This window comes from Lactuca serriola, chromosome 3 (genome assembly GCF_051521515.1).
Source record: "Lactuca serriola cultivar US96UC23 chromosome 3, Lser_US96UC23_V15, whole genome shotgun sequence".
NCBI classification, from domain to species: domain Eukaryota; kingdom Viridiplantae; phylum Streptophyta; class Magnoliopsida; order Asterales; family Asteraceae; genus Lactuca; species Lactuca serriola.
The window spans coordinates 124,850,671-124,868,166 of record NC_136410.1 but is presented as its reverse complement, the minus strand read 5'-3'; positions in this window follow the sequence as shown (position 1 = coordinate 124,868,166).

Below are 17,496 nucleotides of genomic sequence, written 5' to 3'. Positions count from 1 at the left end.
CTTCCTCCTTGTTCATATGATATGTCATACGAAATTGGTCATAACAAGAAGGTAAGGAGTGCAAAATGATGTCAATTGCCAACTCCTCAGGGATGTTTACATTCAGCTTCAGCAAACAATCCACATACCTTTGCATCTTTTGCATGTGGGCCATGACGGATTCACCGTCCTTCATGCGGGTAGTTATTATGGAGGAGATTATTTCATACCACTCCTGACGAGCACTCTGATGGTACCTTTCCATCAGGTCTTGGTGCATCTCAAAAGGGTAGAAATCTTCATATGACTTTTGGAGCTCGACTGTCATCGTGGCCATCATGATACATGCCACCTTAGTAGCATCTCTCTCATGTGTCCTGAATTCAGTGATCTCCTCAGGAGTAGCAGTAGACTCATCAAGTTCTTTTAACTCCTTATCGAGGACATATTCCTTGTCCTCATAACGAGTAACCATCCTGATGTTCCTAATCCAATCCATGAAGTTGGAACCATCAAAGATGACCCTCCCACAAAGATTCATGAGAGAGAAAGAACCAGTTGGGTTAGAGCCTGAAGCATTAGTGTTGGAAGACATGTGAAAGACGAAAGCAAGTTTAGATTAGATATATAGAATCCTTAATAAGACACCCAAATGTAATATTAAGGCTAGGACCCAATCACAATATATTATACTTAGAAGAGGGATGCCGTAATCTAAGTAATAATATATTTAAAAGGTAGGTGAATGACGATTCACCAATTTCCACCATGAAAAACAAAATGTATTATTAGGTTTTAATTGGATTTGAAATTCCTAGATTCTTTTGAGATTCATTGAACTTTTCAATGGCATGTTTCAATCTCGATTGTGCCCTTCAAGTTTTGTGACTGGGATGCCGAGGATCACAAAACAAGGTGTGAATAACCATGCTAATTCACTTGGTACCCTTAATATTATCACCTAATCAATGTGCCGGTTAACCACACACGCTCCATTGATCTATGACAAACATTAAGTCACCCTTCGTGATCCTTACTAGTCCAAGTTAGTGTGTCGGTTAACCACACACGCTCCACCAACGACTTGGTAAGGTACAAAGTGTGAATTCCATGGACTAGCACCATGTTCACATTTTTCATAAAGTAACTAAGATTGGGAATTAAAGAGGTTTAGTTACTTTATAATCATTATACTTTTAATGAGGATTTAAAGTCATTGTCTTACCCGTTCGGCTAACGACCCTCCACCAGTCAAGCAAGCGGTGGGTGAGAGTGGACACCCATTAAGTCGCCATTTTATAGGCAACAACCTTATACCCACCTTATAGACCGGCTTCGTGAATGAGGCCTACTAACGGTAGAACGACTTATTCTTATACATATATATAATAATTAACCATTAATGTTATAAATAGTATAAGCATTGAATTTTAACCATTAAAACTCTAAGGGTTGGAATTAAAGTTTATTAAAGTGTGTGAAACTTTACAAATTCCAAAACTTGAGGGCAAGTTTTGTAACTATCCAAAACTTTTCATTTCATAACTTATGAATTAAAGGTTCATAAAAATGAAGACTCTTCATTTTCATGTAACTTATGTGTTTAAATGTGTGTGTTAAAGAAAGTGACCTTTGGATATCCATCACTTGAGGACAAATTATGGACTCCATTAAAACACATAAATGATCAAGAATTAATTCTAAACAATTCAGCAAATAATTCCTATCATCTTCTAAATTCATAAAAACATGAACATGATCATCAAAATTTCAAGAATTATATGAACACATAAAATCATGGAATTTTGATATATGCTATTGTAAATGGATTAGAACCACCATTACACCAACTAAAATAAGTTTTAAAACACCAAAACAATTTAGGGTAATGTTTCTAGTCCATTTGCAGCAGCAAAAGTCGAAATTCTGCATTCTGTTCATTCTACTCGCCGAGTGCACGAACCTACTCGGCGAGTAGGATGAATTTTGCCTTGTACTCGGCGAGTCCCCCCATGGACTCGGCGAGTACATCAGTCAGACAGCAAGTTTTTCGACTTTTTCAACTATTTTTCATCAAGTATCAAACAAGCAAGCCTAGGCTCTGATACCACTGTTGGGTTTTGAGCAATCTAACACTTCCTAAGTGTGCATGCAACCCTAATAAACCTTGGATCTATGTTTGTCTAAATACATGCAAAATAATAATTTTCCAAGGTTTATAACCTATCTAACATGGCATGGGGAACATTTCAACATAAAAGAGTTAGAACAGATTACATACCTTTTTGATGAGTTTGGTTCTTGAGGAGTTTGAGGGCCAAGCACCAATAGTGTGAATGCCTCAAATGGAATCACAAAACACCACAAACTCTTGGAAAACTTTGAGAGAGTATACACACTTGTATATTTCGGCCACACACAAGCTCACACACACTAGTTCACTAGTTCCATTTCATGCTCCAAAAGCATGCTTATATAGTGTGCATGGTTAAGGTGAAACCCTAATAACCCATGACCTTTCCTTTTCCAAGGATCCATGGGTTAAAAGCTCCATGGATCATCCATGGACTTCCATCCAAGCCTAGCGCATTAACAAATGAGTGTTAGCCCACGCCATATAAAACAAATAGCCCATAATCTAATTAGTCTTCCTTTTAATCTCTAAATTAATTCATAATTAATTTAAGACTAAAACTAATTAAATAACATAACCTCATATTAATATATTATAACTTATAATATATTAATAAACATATGTGTATAACTCTCATAAAATTATCCATAAATAGTTCGGGTGAGATGCAACCCAAATGGACCATGCCGGGTCGGGTCAAGTATATACCAAATAAGTTATGGACTTAGACACCTTATCCAATAGACTCCCACTTGGATAAGTCTAATAACTGTATTTGCCTATATAACTTCAGGAACCAACCAGCAATCGTAGCTCTCGAAAACTCCGTTGAGCTATGAAGCGCCATTTTAAGACAAGTGATCATATAATCCTCTGTTCTCATGATATCAGCCGGACAAACACATGGAACTATGTCTTGCTTATTGTCTGGCAGTTGTTTCTCGATTTCCGATTTGTTTGACAAAGAACTTCACTGAACACATCGGTTTAGTTCTGATCGGGCCCGGTACATGGGTCAACACAAAATCATCGAGGGGCCGAGATATCGCTTCTATTTCTAGAAGGAACAGATAAACTTCGACTCATATGCTTGTTCTACTACTTGTTGAATTGTACACAAAGGCATGTTTTATAACATCAAGTTACTGATGCGTTTACGTGCAATCAATGCACAACCAACTCATAGGTAACAACTCATATCTCTAGGTTTGAAGATTTATATGATATTATCGTCTCACGATCACTCGAGATAAATTCCATGAAGTGATACAAGTGAGCGTGGGTTTATACCAATACTCATAACTTATGAGTACTCATGAATGTTGCAGCAACCATTGCCATGTCTAAACACCTTTAGCCATCTACAAACCCAATTCATGACAATCTTGATTCATACCTACTTCCGACGTATGATCGATTGTGGAGGTTTGAATAAATTAATTATTCTGGAAGTCAAAACATGCAAAACTGAAACAATAGTAAATAATTGACAATGACAGTAACACTTTACTCATAAATAAATCACAAATTTTATTCATCATCAAACGTCGATTACATTTTACAAGCTTCAGGAAAACTATCTAATCTGTAAAACTAATATCGTCCCTCAGCCCGATGCGCCTCGCATGTTGAAAATGCTTAACCCTTGTCAGTCCCTTCGTAAGGGGATCTGCAGGATTCTCATCCGACGATATTCTCCTTGTCACGAGGAGTCCTTCTTCAATCTTGTGTCTTATGAAGTGATATTTTCTGTCAATGTGTCGGGATCTGCCATGATCTCTTGGTTCCTTGGCTAAGGCAACCGCACTATTGTTGTCACAGAAAATCTCCATAGGTTCCTTAATAGCTGGTACAACTCCAAGGTCTCCGATGAAGTTCTTTAGCCATATCGCCTCCTTCACTGCTTCACTTGCTACTATATACTCTGATTCACAAGTCGAATCAGCCACCGTCTCCTGCTTGGAACTCTTCCAAGAAATTGCCCCTCCATTTAAGGTAAAGATCCAACCCGACTAAGAGCGAAAGTTATCCCTATCAGCCTGAAAACTAGCATCACTATACCCTAATACTCTCAAGTCATCACTCCCACCAAGGGTAAGGATCCAATCCTTAGTCCTCCGCAGGTACTTGAGAATGTTCTTTATCGCGGTCCAATGAGCCTTGCCAGGGTTCCCCTGATACCTGCTGACCATGCTCAAAGCAAAGGCTACATCAGGGCGGGTACAAGTCATAGCATACATGATCGAGCCAACAGCGGAAGCATACGGTAGTTCGCTCATCTCAGCTATCTCTGCCTCTGTACTCGGACTCTAAGTCTTACTCAGTTTGGTATTGCTTTGGATTGGTAAATCTCCTTTCTTGGAATTCTCCATGTTGAACCTTTTCAACACCTTATCCACGTAGGTACTCTGACTAAGTCCAATAAGTCTTTTACTCCTTTCTCTTAATATCCTTATCCCTAGGATATAGGCAGCCTCCCCTAGGTCCTTCATAGCAAAGCACTTCCCAAGCCAGGACTTAACCTCCTGCAAGGTTGGGATGTCATTTCCTATAAGTAGTATGTCATCCACATACAGTACCAAGAAGCTAACTATTCTCCCACTAGCTCTGACATACACGCAAGACTCATCTTCACTTCTCGAGAAACCAAACTCTTTGACCTTCTCATCAAAACAAAGATTCTAGCTACGAGATGCTTGTTTTAATCCATAAATGGAATTCTTAAGCTTGCATACTCTATTTGGGTACTCTACACTGACAAAACCCTCTGGCTGATTCATGTACACATCCTCAGCCAACTTTCCATTAAGGAAAGCGGTTTTGACATCCATTTGCCATATTTCATAATCATGAAATGCAGCAATGGCTAGCATAACCCTAATAGACTTAATCTTTGCTACTGGCGAGAAGGTTTCATCATAATCAATACCTTGAGTTTGAGTAAAACCCTTCGCAACCAGTCGAGCCTTATAAGTATGCACTTTTCCTTCCATGTCGGTCTTCTTCTTGAAGATCCATTTGCACCCGACTGTTTTACGGCCTGGTACATTGTCAACCAAGTTCCAAACTTGATTGTCATACATGGATTGCATCTCGCTGTCCATAGCCTCCTTCCATTTAGCAGACTTTCGGCCTGCCATGGCTTCCTTAACACTGCTGGGTTCATCCAAATTTACCAGTGTACTATCACTGATAAACGTATCACCTTCCGCAGTAATATGAAAGCCATAATAAAACGAAGGTGTGTTCCTAACCCGTGTGGAACGCCTCGGAGGTATAGACATGACAGCTTGCTCAACAGGAGTTTCCTCCTCAGGTTGATTGCTAGTGTCTGAGGTTCCTTCACCGATTGCCTCTTGAATTTCTTCAAGATCAATTTTCCTCCCACTGTCTCCTTGGCTTATAAATTCTCTCTCACGATAGACCCCTCTTCTTGCTACAAAGACCACATTCTCACTGGGTCTACCGAAGGATTTATGTGGGTAGCCGATGAAAATACACCTTTCACTTCGGGGTTCGAGCTTATCATGAGTTTCACGCCTCACGAAAGCCTCGCAACCCCAAATCTTGATGTGGTCTAAATTGGGAACCTTCCCAGTCCACATCTCATGAGGTGTTTTGGTAACCTTCTTTGTAGGGACTAGATTAAGGATATGGGCGGCAGTCTCTAAGGCATACCCCCAAAAAGAGATTGGTAGCGAAACTCGACTCATCATAGAGCAAACCATGTCCAACAAGGTTCGATTACGCCTCTCAGCTACACCATTCAGCTGTGGTGTCCTAGGAGGAGTCAATTGTGAGACAATCCCACACTCCTTAAGATAGTCAAGGAACTCGGTACTAAGATACTCACCACCTCAATCGGATCGAAGCATCTTAATGTTCCTGCCCAATTGATTTTCTACTTCCTGTTTGAATTCCTTAAACCTTTCAAAGGTTTCTGACCTATGTTTGATTAAGTAGACATACCCATATCTACTAAAATCATCAATAAAAGTCACATAATACCGATTAGCATCCCTTGTGGCGGTTTTGAATGGCCCACATACATCAGTATGTATTAGGTCCAACAAACCCTCACCCCATTCACAAGTTCCAGTGAAGGGTGATTTTGTCATCTTTCCAAGTAGACAAGATTCACAACTATCATCCGATTTAAGGTCGAATGATTCCAAGACTCCACTCTTTTGGAGTTGGCCTATGCGTTTCTTGTTTACATGTCCAAGACGACAATGCCACAATGATGCTTTGAATCATCTAAATGAGAAATCAGATTGAAGGGACTCGCCGAGTCTATGAGTTGACTCGATGTGTCGCCTAGAGCTTTTCCCCATTGGGCCTAGATATGGGTGACTCGGCAAGTTGGCAAGACAACTCGACGAGTCAAGGTGGATTTTTGCGATATAACAGAAGAAACATGAGGACTCGACGAGTCACATAGATGAACTTGGCGAGTAGGGTCAAACATGGACTGTTGACATGAGTTTGACTTCTGTTGGCTTTATGGTTTGGTCATAATAAGTAATGGTGACCATGGAGGGTTAAAATGGTCTTTTACCCAATCTAGGAATTAGAAAGAGAAGGGGAGGGAAACCTGTTGGTATTGATTATGAATAGAGTATTAATTAGAGATATTTATCTTATGTGATAGGCGGAGGCTAGTTCAAGAATTCCATGTGCGAGATTATCACTTGTAGGCTTTCGAGGTGAGTCTTCTCATTATACTTTACCTAGAGTGGTACTTATGTGTGACCGAAGGGTCTTATGTGCTTACATTGAGTATTATGTTATCTTGCCTTATGTTTTATGAATCATGTTGTGAATTATGTTTTTGTGATTTATGCTATGCGGAGGTTTACAGACCGAACCAGAGGGTCCAACGAGCCGTGGGGCTGGAGGGTCCCACTGAGACTCATTGACCGGAGGGTCTTACAGTTATATAGCCCCGAGTGGCTAATCAGTTGTGTGTGTGGTATCTTGGGGAACTCACTAAGCTTCGTGCTTACCGTGTTATGTGTTATGTGTTTCAGGTTTTTATGAGAATCGCGGGAAGGCGTTGGCTTGATTGTACACACAAGAGAAGAAGCTATATGTTGAGGATCCTGGATTGTTAACTAAATAATTATGGAGTTGTATTTGGTAAAATAAATAAATGGGATTTTCGTAAAACACGTTGTGAGAATTATGTGATTTTAATTGAAAATTTTGTTTGAAAATTTACGGTTTTACATGTGAATTCTCGACATCCTGTAGAACGAAATCCTCATTCTCTATCTTTCAGTCTGTCTAGTAGTATTGGATCCACGACAAGGATTCTAATCCTCTTCCCGCAAGATTATGATGTATGGGCGTTTCACTTTGAAAACTATGTTCTTGTTATGGAAGAACATGGTTCAACCATATGGAAAACAATAACACATGAGACGTTCTCGCATACAGCAACCAGGAGAGTAATCAAGACTCAAGCTTAGTACAATGCACTTCTTGTTGAACACACTGTAGTTCCTCAGGATGAAAAAGATAAGCTAATGAGCAACATAAAGGCAATGAGAATTATACGGTTTGATCTTTCACGAGACACCTTTCGTCCCCTAAGTTCATGTACTACTGGTGAGGAAATTATGGGATAGGTTGAAGGAACTATATTCTGGAGACGCTGATCTAGAACACTCTTTACAAACAACTCTTTTGTCTGAGTTTGGTTCATATGTTCAGAAACCTGATGAGAAGCTAGATTAAACTTTCAATCTCTTGAACCAATTGATGAGTTGAATGCTCAATGATAATCTTGAGTGACGATTCATTGAACAAATAGTGATGTTCATGAACGGTCTTAGGTCATAATGGAATGTTGTTGTGTCCACTGTGAAGACACATAAACAATTTAAAACTGATTCCTTGGCCAAACTCATAGGCATCCTGAGATCCCAAAAAAAAGACGTAACTAAGGAGGTAAAGCTTGTTTCTGGCTTGGGATCCTTGGCATTGGTGGCGAAGGGAAGGAAAGAAAGTTAAGATGATTCAGAATCTGACCTTCCAGTTCCGAAAAGACCGCAATATGAGAGTTTCAAGAACTCTCAAAATGATGAAGAGAAAATGGTTTTGAGTGATTCGGTCTATGAATGATATTATTATCATGGCAAAAACCATTTTGCTGCAAAGACTGTTTCAGAGCAGGTGAAGGAATGTGAAAAGGTCATCGATAAAGTAAACTGTATACGCAAATATCTTAACATTTATGTGTCTCATTATGATTCAGGACTAGACGATTTAAATTATACTATTTCTAATTTTATTGATAGTTTAAATAGAGCTTGTCTTAGTAACTCTAATCTAAAATGATCAACTCAACATGGTAATATTTAAACGTGAAGATAGGAGATTAAGGATACAGAAGTTGGAAGTAGAGCTCAATAGATCAAAAGATGACATTATTTATCTTAAAAGACATAGTCTTGCTTTTAAAAAAAAGAAATATTTTATTGCTTAATTGCTAAGCTTTTATATTTCAATATCACTCAATTACATCTGGATTGTGAAATAGGAAAAGGATTCCACAAAAAGATTTTACCCTTTCTTGAATTAAAAGAAGATGAAATTGATGCAGATTGCTATAAGTGTAAATCTATTGTGTCTTCTAATGATGTTTCTGATTCATACAAAATTGGACATGAGAAAATAGAAGAATACATTCGGTCCAAAGAACACAAAAATATGTTGAAACAAATTTTAAATGATAAGGATAAAGAGGAAATCAAACTAAATTCTATGCAGAAGTATGACTCATTGTGCAAGAAGGTGACTTTGGAACATACTCTTGATCATGAGAATATTTTTGAATTCGATGAGAGTGAAATGAGTGAGATTTCTGTAGAGGACGAAGTTGATTGCCCTGAGTTTGTACAAAATGATGATGAACGAAACAAAATTTGATTTTAGAAAATTCAATTGAATTTGTTTGAATTATAGAAAATAAAGGTTCAAGTGTTTTAAATGAAAAAGCAACAGTTTTTCCAAAAGTGCAAACAGTTCCGAACCAAGTTTTTCTAAAAACAAGACTGAAGAAAAATGATGCTTCACAACTAACGACCCTGTTTGATAGTGATAATGCGAAAGGTTGCTACGAATTATTATGGTCATGACCAATTGACAATGCATATGAAAAAAGAGACTTTCTGAAATGACCTTGTGGAAAACCTCAAAAAGCAACACCACAGGTTTCAAAATAACATGTTTTGAAACCAATTGAAAACCCAAAATCTAAGTGTTTTCCAAAAACTCAACTTTCAAAATCCAACATCCCATCAAAAGATGTTAAGTTAAAAGTAAAGTAGCTTCAGAACCATAGATTTTTCTCAAGGAATACGAAGCAAATTTGGAAAGGAAGGAAAAGGCATTCTCAAAAAGAATTGCTCCAAAACTCAAATTATTTGTTCAACGAAAAATTAATTTTGTTGAAACAAATCTTTGTGACCACAAACTGGAAGTTCTCAAAATTGAAAAAGAGAAGAATCATATTTTGAAAAGAAAATCTTTTTGGGTTGAAAAAACTAAAATGTTTCATGCATAAAAGATGTTCTCACTAGGACCCAAGTTGGTTCGGGTTCCTAAATCTCTCTAAATCTAGGAGAAGAGAAGAACTAAGAGAATTTAGATCTTTAAAGGATGGCAGGGGAGTAAAGTTTGGAAACAATGCCACAGGAGAAATTAAAGGCTATGGGATGATTACGAATCGAAAAATCTCTATTTGGAAGGTAGCATATGTCGAGGGCCTTCAACACAACCTGATGAGTGTCTCGCAACTGGGAGTATGTATAGGACTAAAGGTGTCGTTTGATGAGGAAGGTTCAAAGATAATTGAAAGGAAATCTAAAGCAGTGCTTATAAAGTCCAAAAGGAAAAGAGAGATGTATCCATTGAATCTGAATCCAACCAAAGGGAAGCCCTTTATTTGCTTGCTTACGAAAGCATCTTCGAATGATAGTTGGCTATGACACCGAAGGTTCTCCCATCTGAACTTCAAGGATATAAACAAGCTCGTTATTAGTGATGGTTTTCGTGGGGTACCTCTTTTGAAATTTGATAAGGAGCATTCATGTGTTACATGTGTGCTCAGAAAACAAAGCTGGAAGAATCACTCAACCATCATCAATTCCAAAATCATTGAACCAGCAGAACTATTGCACATTGGTCTTTGTGGTCCATCAACCATCGAAAGTATTGGTGGTAATAAATATATTATGGTTATGGTTGATGATTTTTCAAGATTTACCTGGGTGTTCTTTCATAGACAGAAATTAGATGAAACCCTGAAGCTAATTGATTTCCTCAAGTAGATTGAGCTTCAATTACGAAAACATGTTCGGAAAATTCGCAATGACAACTGTTCGGAATTCAAAAACCAAGCATTTGAAGAGTTCTCAACTTAAAAAGGAATTGCTCACAACTTTTCCTCGCCTTACACTCCACAGAAAAATGGAGTAGTTGAAGGACGAAGCTAGTCTCTCTACGAAGCTGCAAGGACGATGTTATCTTTTGCAAACCTCTCTCTCTACTTCTGGGCTGACGCTATTGGAATAGCTTGATTCACACAGAACCATTCCTTTATCAACAAAAGAATTCTTATTACTCCTTATGAGAATTTGAACGAAAGGAAACCTAACGTTAAATTCTTTCATGTGTTCGGTTCCAGGTGCTTCATTTTCAATTGCAAAGAATATCGGAACAAATTCGACATGAAAGCTGACGAAGGAAATTTTCTGGGTTACTCTTTAACATCAAATGCATAGCAACTTCTAAACAAAAAGTCCAAAAGATCGAGGAAACCTGCTATGTCACCTTTGATGATAACTATATGATGAAATATTAGAACGCTGATTGTAAATCTGAGGAAATATTTCAATCAATGAATCCCGTGAAAATTCCTCTCTCAAATTTATATGAGGAATTTCTAAATTTGTTTGAGGAACCTGACAAAGCCATCTCCTCAGGATCAAAGGAAAAAGATTATCGAACTGATGATTTGAAGAAGATTGTTGACGAAGTTGCGTAAAAGATTGAGACAGATCCACCAATTTTGAATGCTTCTAAATTTCCATCTGAACCAGAACATTCTGATTCTCCATTCTAGGAAGAGGGTTCGACTTCAACCTCCAATAACGATATTCCAATCTCAGGGGAGGATCTGATTCAGAATGATGGGTCTCATGTAAACTTCTAGAGGGAGAATGAAAATAATGACTCCGACGTACAACCGTAATTCTAAAAAGTGAATGTTGAACAAGATGAAACCAATGATAAGAACTATCCTTTAATGACAAAGTGGGCTAAAGACCATCGAAGATCTTAAGTAATCGGAGACTCATCTTCAGGTGTTCTTACAAGGGACCCAACAAAAAGCGAAACAAACTTCATTATTTTCAAAGTTGGAATTTTGCATGCTTAATTCGTTCATTTCTAAAATCGAGCTACAACTGGGAAAATTGCTCTTGATCATACTGATTGGATTCAAGAAATGCAGGAAGAACTTAACGAATTTGAGAGAAATAAAGTATGGAGATTAGTTCCTACTTCGAAGGATGCTTCTGTTGTCAGAATAAAATGGGTGTTTCAGAACAAGATGGATAAAAAGGGAAACGTGATTCGCAATAAGGCATGTTTGGTGGTGAAAGGATATTTCCAAGAGGAAGGAATAGACTATGAACAGACATTCACACCGGTTGCTAGGTTGGAATCTGTTAGGATTTTTCTTGCACGTGTGATTCACAAAAATTTTGAAGTCAATCAGATGTATGTGAAGTGTGTGTTTTTGAATGGAAAACTCGAGTCAATGTTATGTTCTGGATAAGGCAGTGTATGGTTTGAAACAAGCTCCATGTGCATGGTATGAAACTCTGACTAGTTTTCTTAAGTAGTCAAAATTTAAGCAAGGTTTGGTTGACCCAACCATCCTTCGCAAGAAAGATGGTGACCATTTGATGATTGTTCAAATTTATGTTGATGACATTATTTTCGGATCCACAAATCATAAACTAACAACTGAATTCTGAAAATTAATGGAAACTAAATTTGAAATGAGCTCAATGGGTCCTATTAACTTTTTCCTTGGTTTAAAGACTAGAAAGAGTTTAGAGGGCATATTTATCAGCCAAGAAGCCTACACGAAGACCTTACTTACTAGAGTGAAAATGGTGGCTGATTCAAAGGTCAAGGTTCCAATGCCTTTCGGAACGAAACTTACTTCATCCTTGGACAAGCCAGTAGCTGATATCACACTATATCGACAAATGATTGGGTCATTAGTGTATCTAACATTGCGTCGTCCTGATATTATGTTTCTTGTATGTTATTGTACCAGGTCTGTCGAATCCCCGTGAACCACATATTTTAGCTGTGAAGAACATATTCCAATACCTCAAAAGAACAACATCTCTCGGAATTTGGTATTCTTCTAATTCTGGATTCATTGTACAATCATATTCTGAAGTTGATCTTGGTGGATGTGGACTCGATCGTAAAACTACATCAGGGGGTTGTCAGTTTCTGGATGGCAAACTTGTAAGTTGGCAATCTAAGAAGCAGATTTGTTTCTCCCTATCTATAGTTGAAGCTGAATATTTAGCAGGAGCATCATGTAGATCGCAAGTAGTATGTATTCAGAATCAACTTAGGGATTATCGAATCAACATGAAGGGGATTCCACTATATTGTGATTGAGAAAGCGCAATCAGAATCTGCCTTAATCCAGTGCAACACTCAAAGACGAAACATATAGCACTGCGATATAACTTCATAAAGAATCACATTAAGGATGGAAATGTTGAAGTCTACTTTCTTAGATCCTCATATCAGTTGGCAGACATCTTTACAAAAGCCCTACCTAAAACAACATTCAATCGGATTTTACAAGGGCTAGGCATGATTGAAGCGGACTCACTTCCGAAATCCCCTTCGTAATCGAAATTTACTGTTAATGTTCTGAAATGTTCCGAGCTTCAAAATGCTTTGGAATTGATTTTTCAAGTTCCAATTGGTTCAGAGTTTCAGAGTGGTACGGCATCCCCTGTTCATCGGATTTTTGAAATTCTTTGTATCCTTTATACATTAAGTCTCTTCTGATTAGTTCCAAGCTTCATAATGATTCGAAAATATTGTTCATTTGTATTTCTGAATTTATTTATCTTTAATTGTTTCTTTATTTTTGTTTAATCTTTTTTAGAAAATCAAAAATTAGAAAAATATTTTTTCTTTATTTATGTTTTATCCTTCTTAGAAAATCCAAAATCACAGAAATATATTTCTTTATTTTTGTTTTATCACTTTTCAGAAAATCAAAAATTCATAACAATATGTTCTTTATTTCTATTTTTCATCATTTTTCTTCAGAATGCGCTCTTTTCTCAGGTACATATTCCTTGTCGTCTCAATTCAGAATGATGGGGAGGTATAATTCTGAATCTATGTACTAGCTAAGTGTCCCTAGAAGCATGCTATTGCATGTTGTCCTAAGCCTCTTAGACTCTATGTTTAAAGCCTTAATGAAACTTTCATTTCGATTGTTTCTTCCCAATTAGACTATTTATTTGCATAAGTCATCGAGCTACTTTACTCTTTTCACATTGAGTTAAGAGTTGACTCATTTGTCTTTTACTTATAGCAGAGGTACACTTTCTTCTTCGAAAACAATCTAAAATCTCTCCATAAATTTCATGTTCATAAACTTAACCCTTGACACTCTCAGCAATTATCGCTGAGGTTTATGGTTACACAACATATATTTTCATGATCTTAACAACCATTATCACCATGATTTTAAGTGAAATCCAAAACCCAACACCTATTCTGAATTGGGGGTGAACAATCAAATGTTCTACATATTTTCACCACAGAATTGATGCATAAAACCTTTTTGGTTTGTACCATTACAAGTATGAAATCTCATTTTTCTTTTTGAGTGATCTTAATGAAATGTTCTTGACCCAAGATATTTCTTCCTAAAAGATCCATGTTTTTATTTTTCTTCAGATTTTCATCATATCCAACCACTTAAATAATATCGAAAGCTTACTTGTTATTTTGGCTACACAGGTTAGACAAGTACTTCTCTCAGATCTTTGGACTTATGTCAAGTTTCAGAATTTGATTGAAGCTTAAGCCACCCTTATAGCCTACATAAAAGAAGCTTTCACTATTTCTCAACAAATATGTGATCATAATTCAATGTGATACCACACAAGCACTTCTGAGTCTCTCTTGACTCAGAAGGAAGAGATCGTTGCCCGGGATCCAGTTGAATTTCATGTCGATTTTATTTAACATCACAGACTCCCTAAAATTTGATTTGGTTTATTTCTTTATCTATGGCACACTCGTTCACAAAAATTCTTGTGATTTTTCCAAGTCTAGTTCTAATTTGGAATGGTTACTTTCAATATAAGAACATGTCATTATTCCAAAGCTGGTGGATTGGTTGAATATTCCTAAGGTGCCTATACTGAAACGACGGTTTCTTCGAGATAACATTTCAAAACAGGCGCGTCTTTTAAATTCCCTGACACCACGCATGTCTGTTACAATGAGGTCTGTCACATAAAACTATCATTATTTTCAAGGTTGATTTACCGTGATATGATAATGTGGAACGACGAGTTTCTCTAACCACTTATCAATGACGTTAACAAGTTTTTTCGACGGTTTGTTTTATCTCGCCCCTCACATAGTATTTGAAACTCTCAAGGGAAAAAGCCTTTTCTCTGTGTACTGCTCATCGTCTTCCTCAAAGCAAAAATGGTTGGATCATCTGAAATTGCTTCATTCACTAACCAGTCTACATCAGTCATCATCCTCAACGTCAAGGAAAAACCAAAATCTCATTCTTGATGTCGACTCATCTCGCTACAATGAAGCCCTAAGGCCCATGATTGAATACTTACGGTTCTTGCCACTGGCTCAAGCTTTAACCATTTCAGAATCAGTTCCTTTGATCCATCTTTCTAAGGCTTATTCGTCTGCTAACTATAGTCAATATGAGGGAGTCATTCACTTCAAGGTAGCTTCTCACAAGACCTCAATCTCCAAATCCCTTTTCTACATACTTTTAGGGTTTGCGTCATCTGAAGGACTCGTGGATCCAGAGTCCATTTCTACTTCTACACACATTGATATGTTTTACCATATGGTATACATTGGAGATATATAATTATTGTCAAAGTTCAGGAAGCCCTTTCTTCCTCCAATGTGGAATGGGTTATTCACTTTCCTATTCAAGAGCTTCTCAGAAACACTTGCAGGCTCTGACAACACATGCAGATTGCTCTATACTATTCTCTATGGCCTCTAGAATGGACTAAATCTCGACTTTGGTTTTGTCTTATGGACTCAGTTAATCCAAAGCATGTCCTCTAGAAGTGGTCAAACGAGCCCTAAACCACTTCAAGGTTCCACAGATGGATGATTCAATGATTGCTGCCATTCCGATTCTGCAAAAATCAACTTTTATGATCTCTTATTCGAGCAAGTTCATCTTTGTTGGTTCTATTCTAGAAGCCATGTCGGTAAAAGTTCCCTCAGAAAATGCGATTGTGAACGAATATCGCAAGCTGCCTACATCTGGTGTTCGCCCTATGACAAAGGAATTACAAAAGGTCATTAAGGAAGGTAACAAACCAAAGAGGGAGGCAAGATACAAGAGAAAGTTGCTCCTTCTAAAGTAAGGAAAACTCCAAAGATGGTCAAGAAGAAGGCTAGGAAACCGAGATCTCTATCTTCGGTTGCTCAGGAGGATTCGGAATCCCAAAGGATTACGGAAGTTCGAGGGAATGCTACAGTTCAGGATGAAGTTGAGGATATTGCTGCAACTTCGGAACCCGTTCCTACTTATTCAATTCTGAAGGTATCCACTCCAAATCCTTCTTCTGTTCGTTTTCAGATAACTTTTAGATTCCAACTCCATCATCCTCTCCTATCACAACAACTATTTCGATTACTTCCATCCCTCCATTACCACTGAAGTTTTATGTTGAAATCTCGCTTCCATTGGAAATATGACTATAACTTTGGGAAAATACTCTAATTATACTTAATCCTTAAGCCTAATAATTAAAAGTATTGTTGTTAATTACACTACTTCTAAATTACTTATAGGAGATGTGACAAGTTTGAACCGTCACTTGGGTTGTTGATATATAGAATGGCAATACACCAAAATGGTCCTACCTTTCGACACTTCTCTTCTGGACAATCCTTACTTTATAGTCTTAAAGTACAAAACCAAGAATTAATAAAATACTGAAACATCCCAAAATACCAACCTAAAAATTTTTGTTTTTAAAACATTAACAAAACCATAATATCATCTAACATTTAATAAATCCATGATTCGAGTGTCTCATAATGGCATAGTAAATGTATCAAATCAAACTAATGTCAATATCATATCAAACATCTGAATAAACTCCCAGGATAAAACTGTGGTGTGTGCCATGCCATCATCTCGAGCACTTCCCCTTGCTAGCAGAAGTACCTGAAACCAAAACTGAAACTGTAAGCACAAAGCTTAGTGAGCTCCCCCAAACTACCACATACCATACAATAACATATAAACACATATTAGGCCTTGCCTATTGCATCGGACCGAAGTCTGGAACTAACCAAGGCCTTGCCCTCTACATCGGACCGATGTCCGAAACTAACCAGGGCCTTGCCCTCTGCATCAGACTGAACTCCAGAAACTGCATCGGACTGAAGTCCGGAAGTAACCAGGGCCTCGCCATCTGCATCGGACCGATGTCCGGAAACTGACTCAACATAGCATTGCATAATCATAACTACTAGCATAAACACATATACTGGATACTGCATCGGACTGAAGTCTGGAACACATAACACAAAGACATGCTTGAATCACAAGGACATCAAGCACATTGAACTACTACATCCGACCGAAGTCCAGAACTACTGCTAACTAAATGGGCCGGCATTGTGGCCATAGACCCGTTCCTACTGGAAGGAAACTCACCTCGTAACACTGGCTACTGAGATGCTAAATCTGAAATTGGCTGACTGCTGCTCCGGAACTCCCCGGCTACAAATTCCATAGACACTTAATCAGGTATTGATAACTCGCCAATTTGTATGAAAAACTCGTCAAGTCTGTTCTTGAAGCAATAAGATGGACTTGGACTCGCCAAGTCACGGTGTGGACTCACCGAGTCTCCTGCATGCCATTACTATACAGTCGATTCTAGTCGATTTTAGTGCATCCAATTCATAGATTTGGGCTTTTAGGGCTGGTTTTGCACGTAAAGTTTCCAACTTTACATGCATGCATAAGAGAATGGGGCTAAAACACCAAAATCATCCAACACTAAGCACTTAGGGTTTGG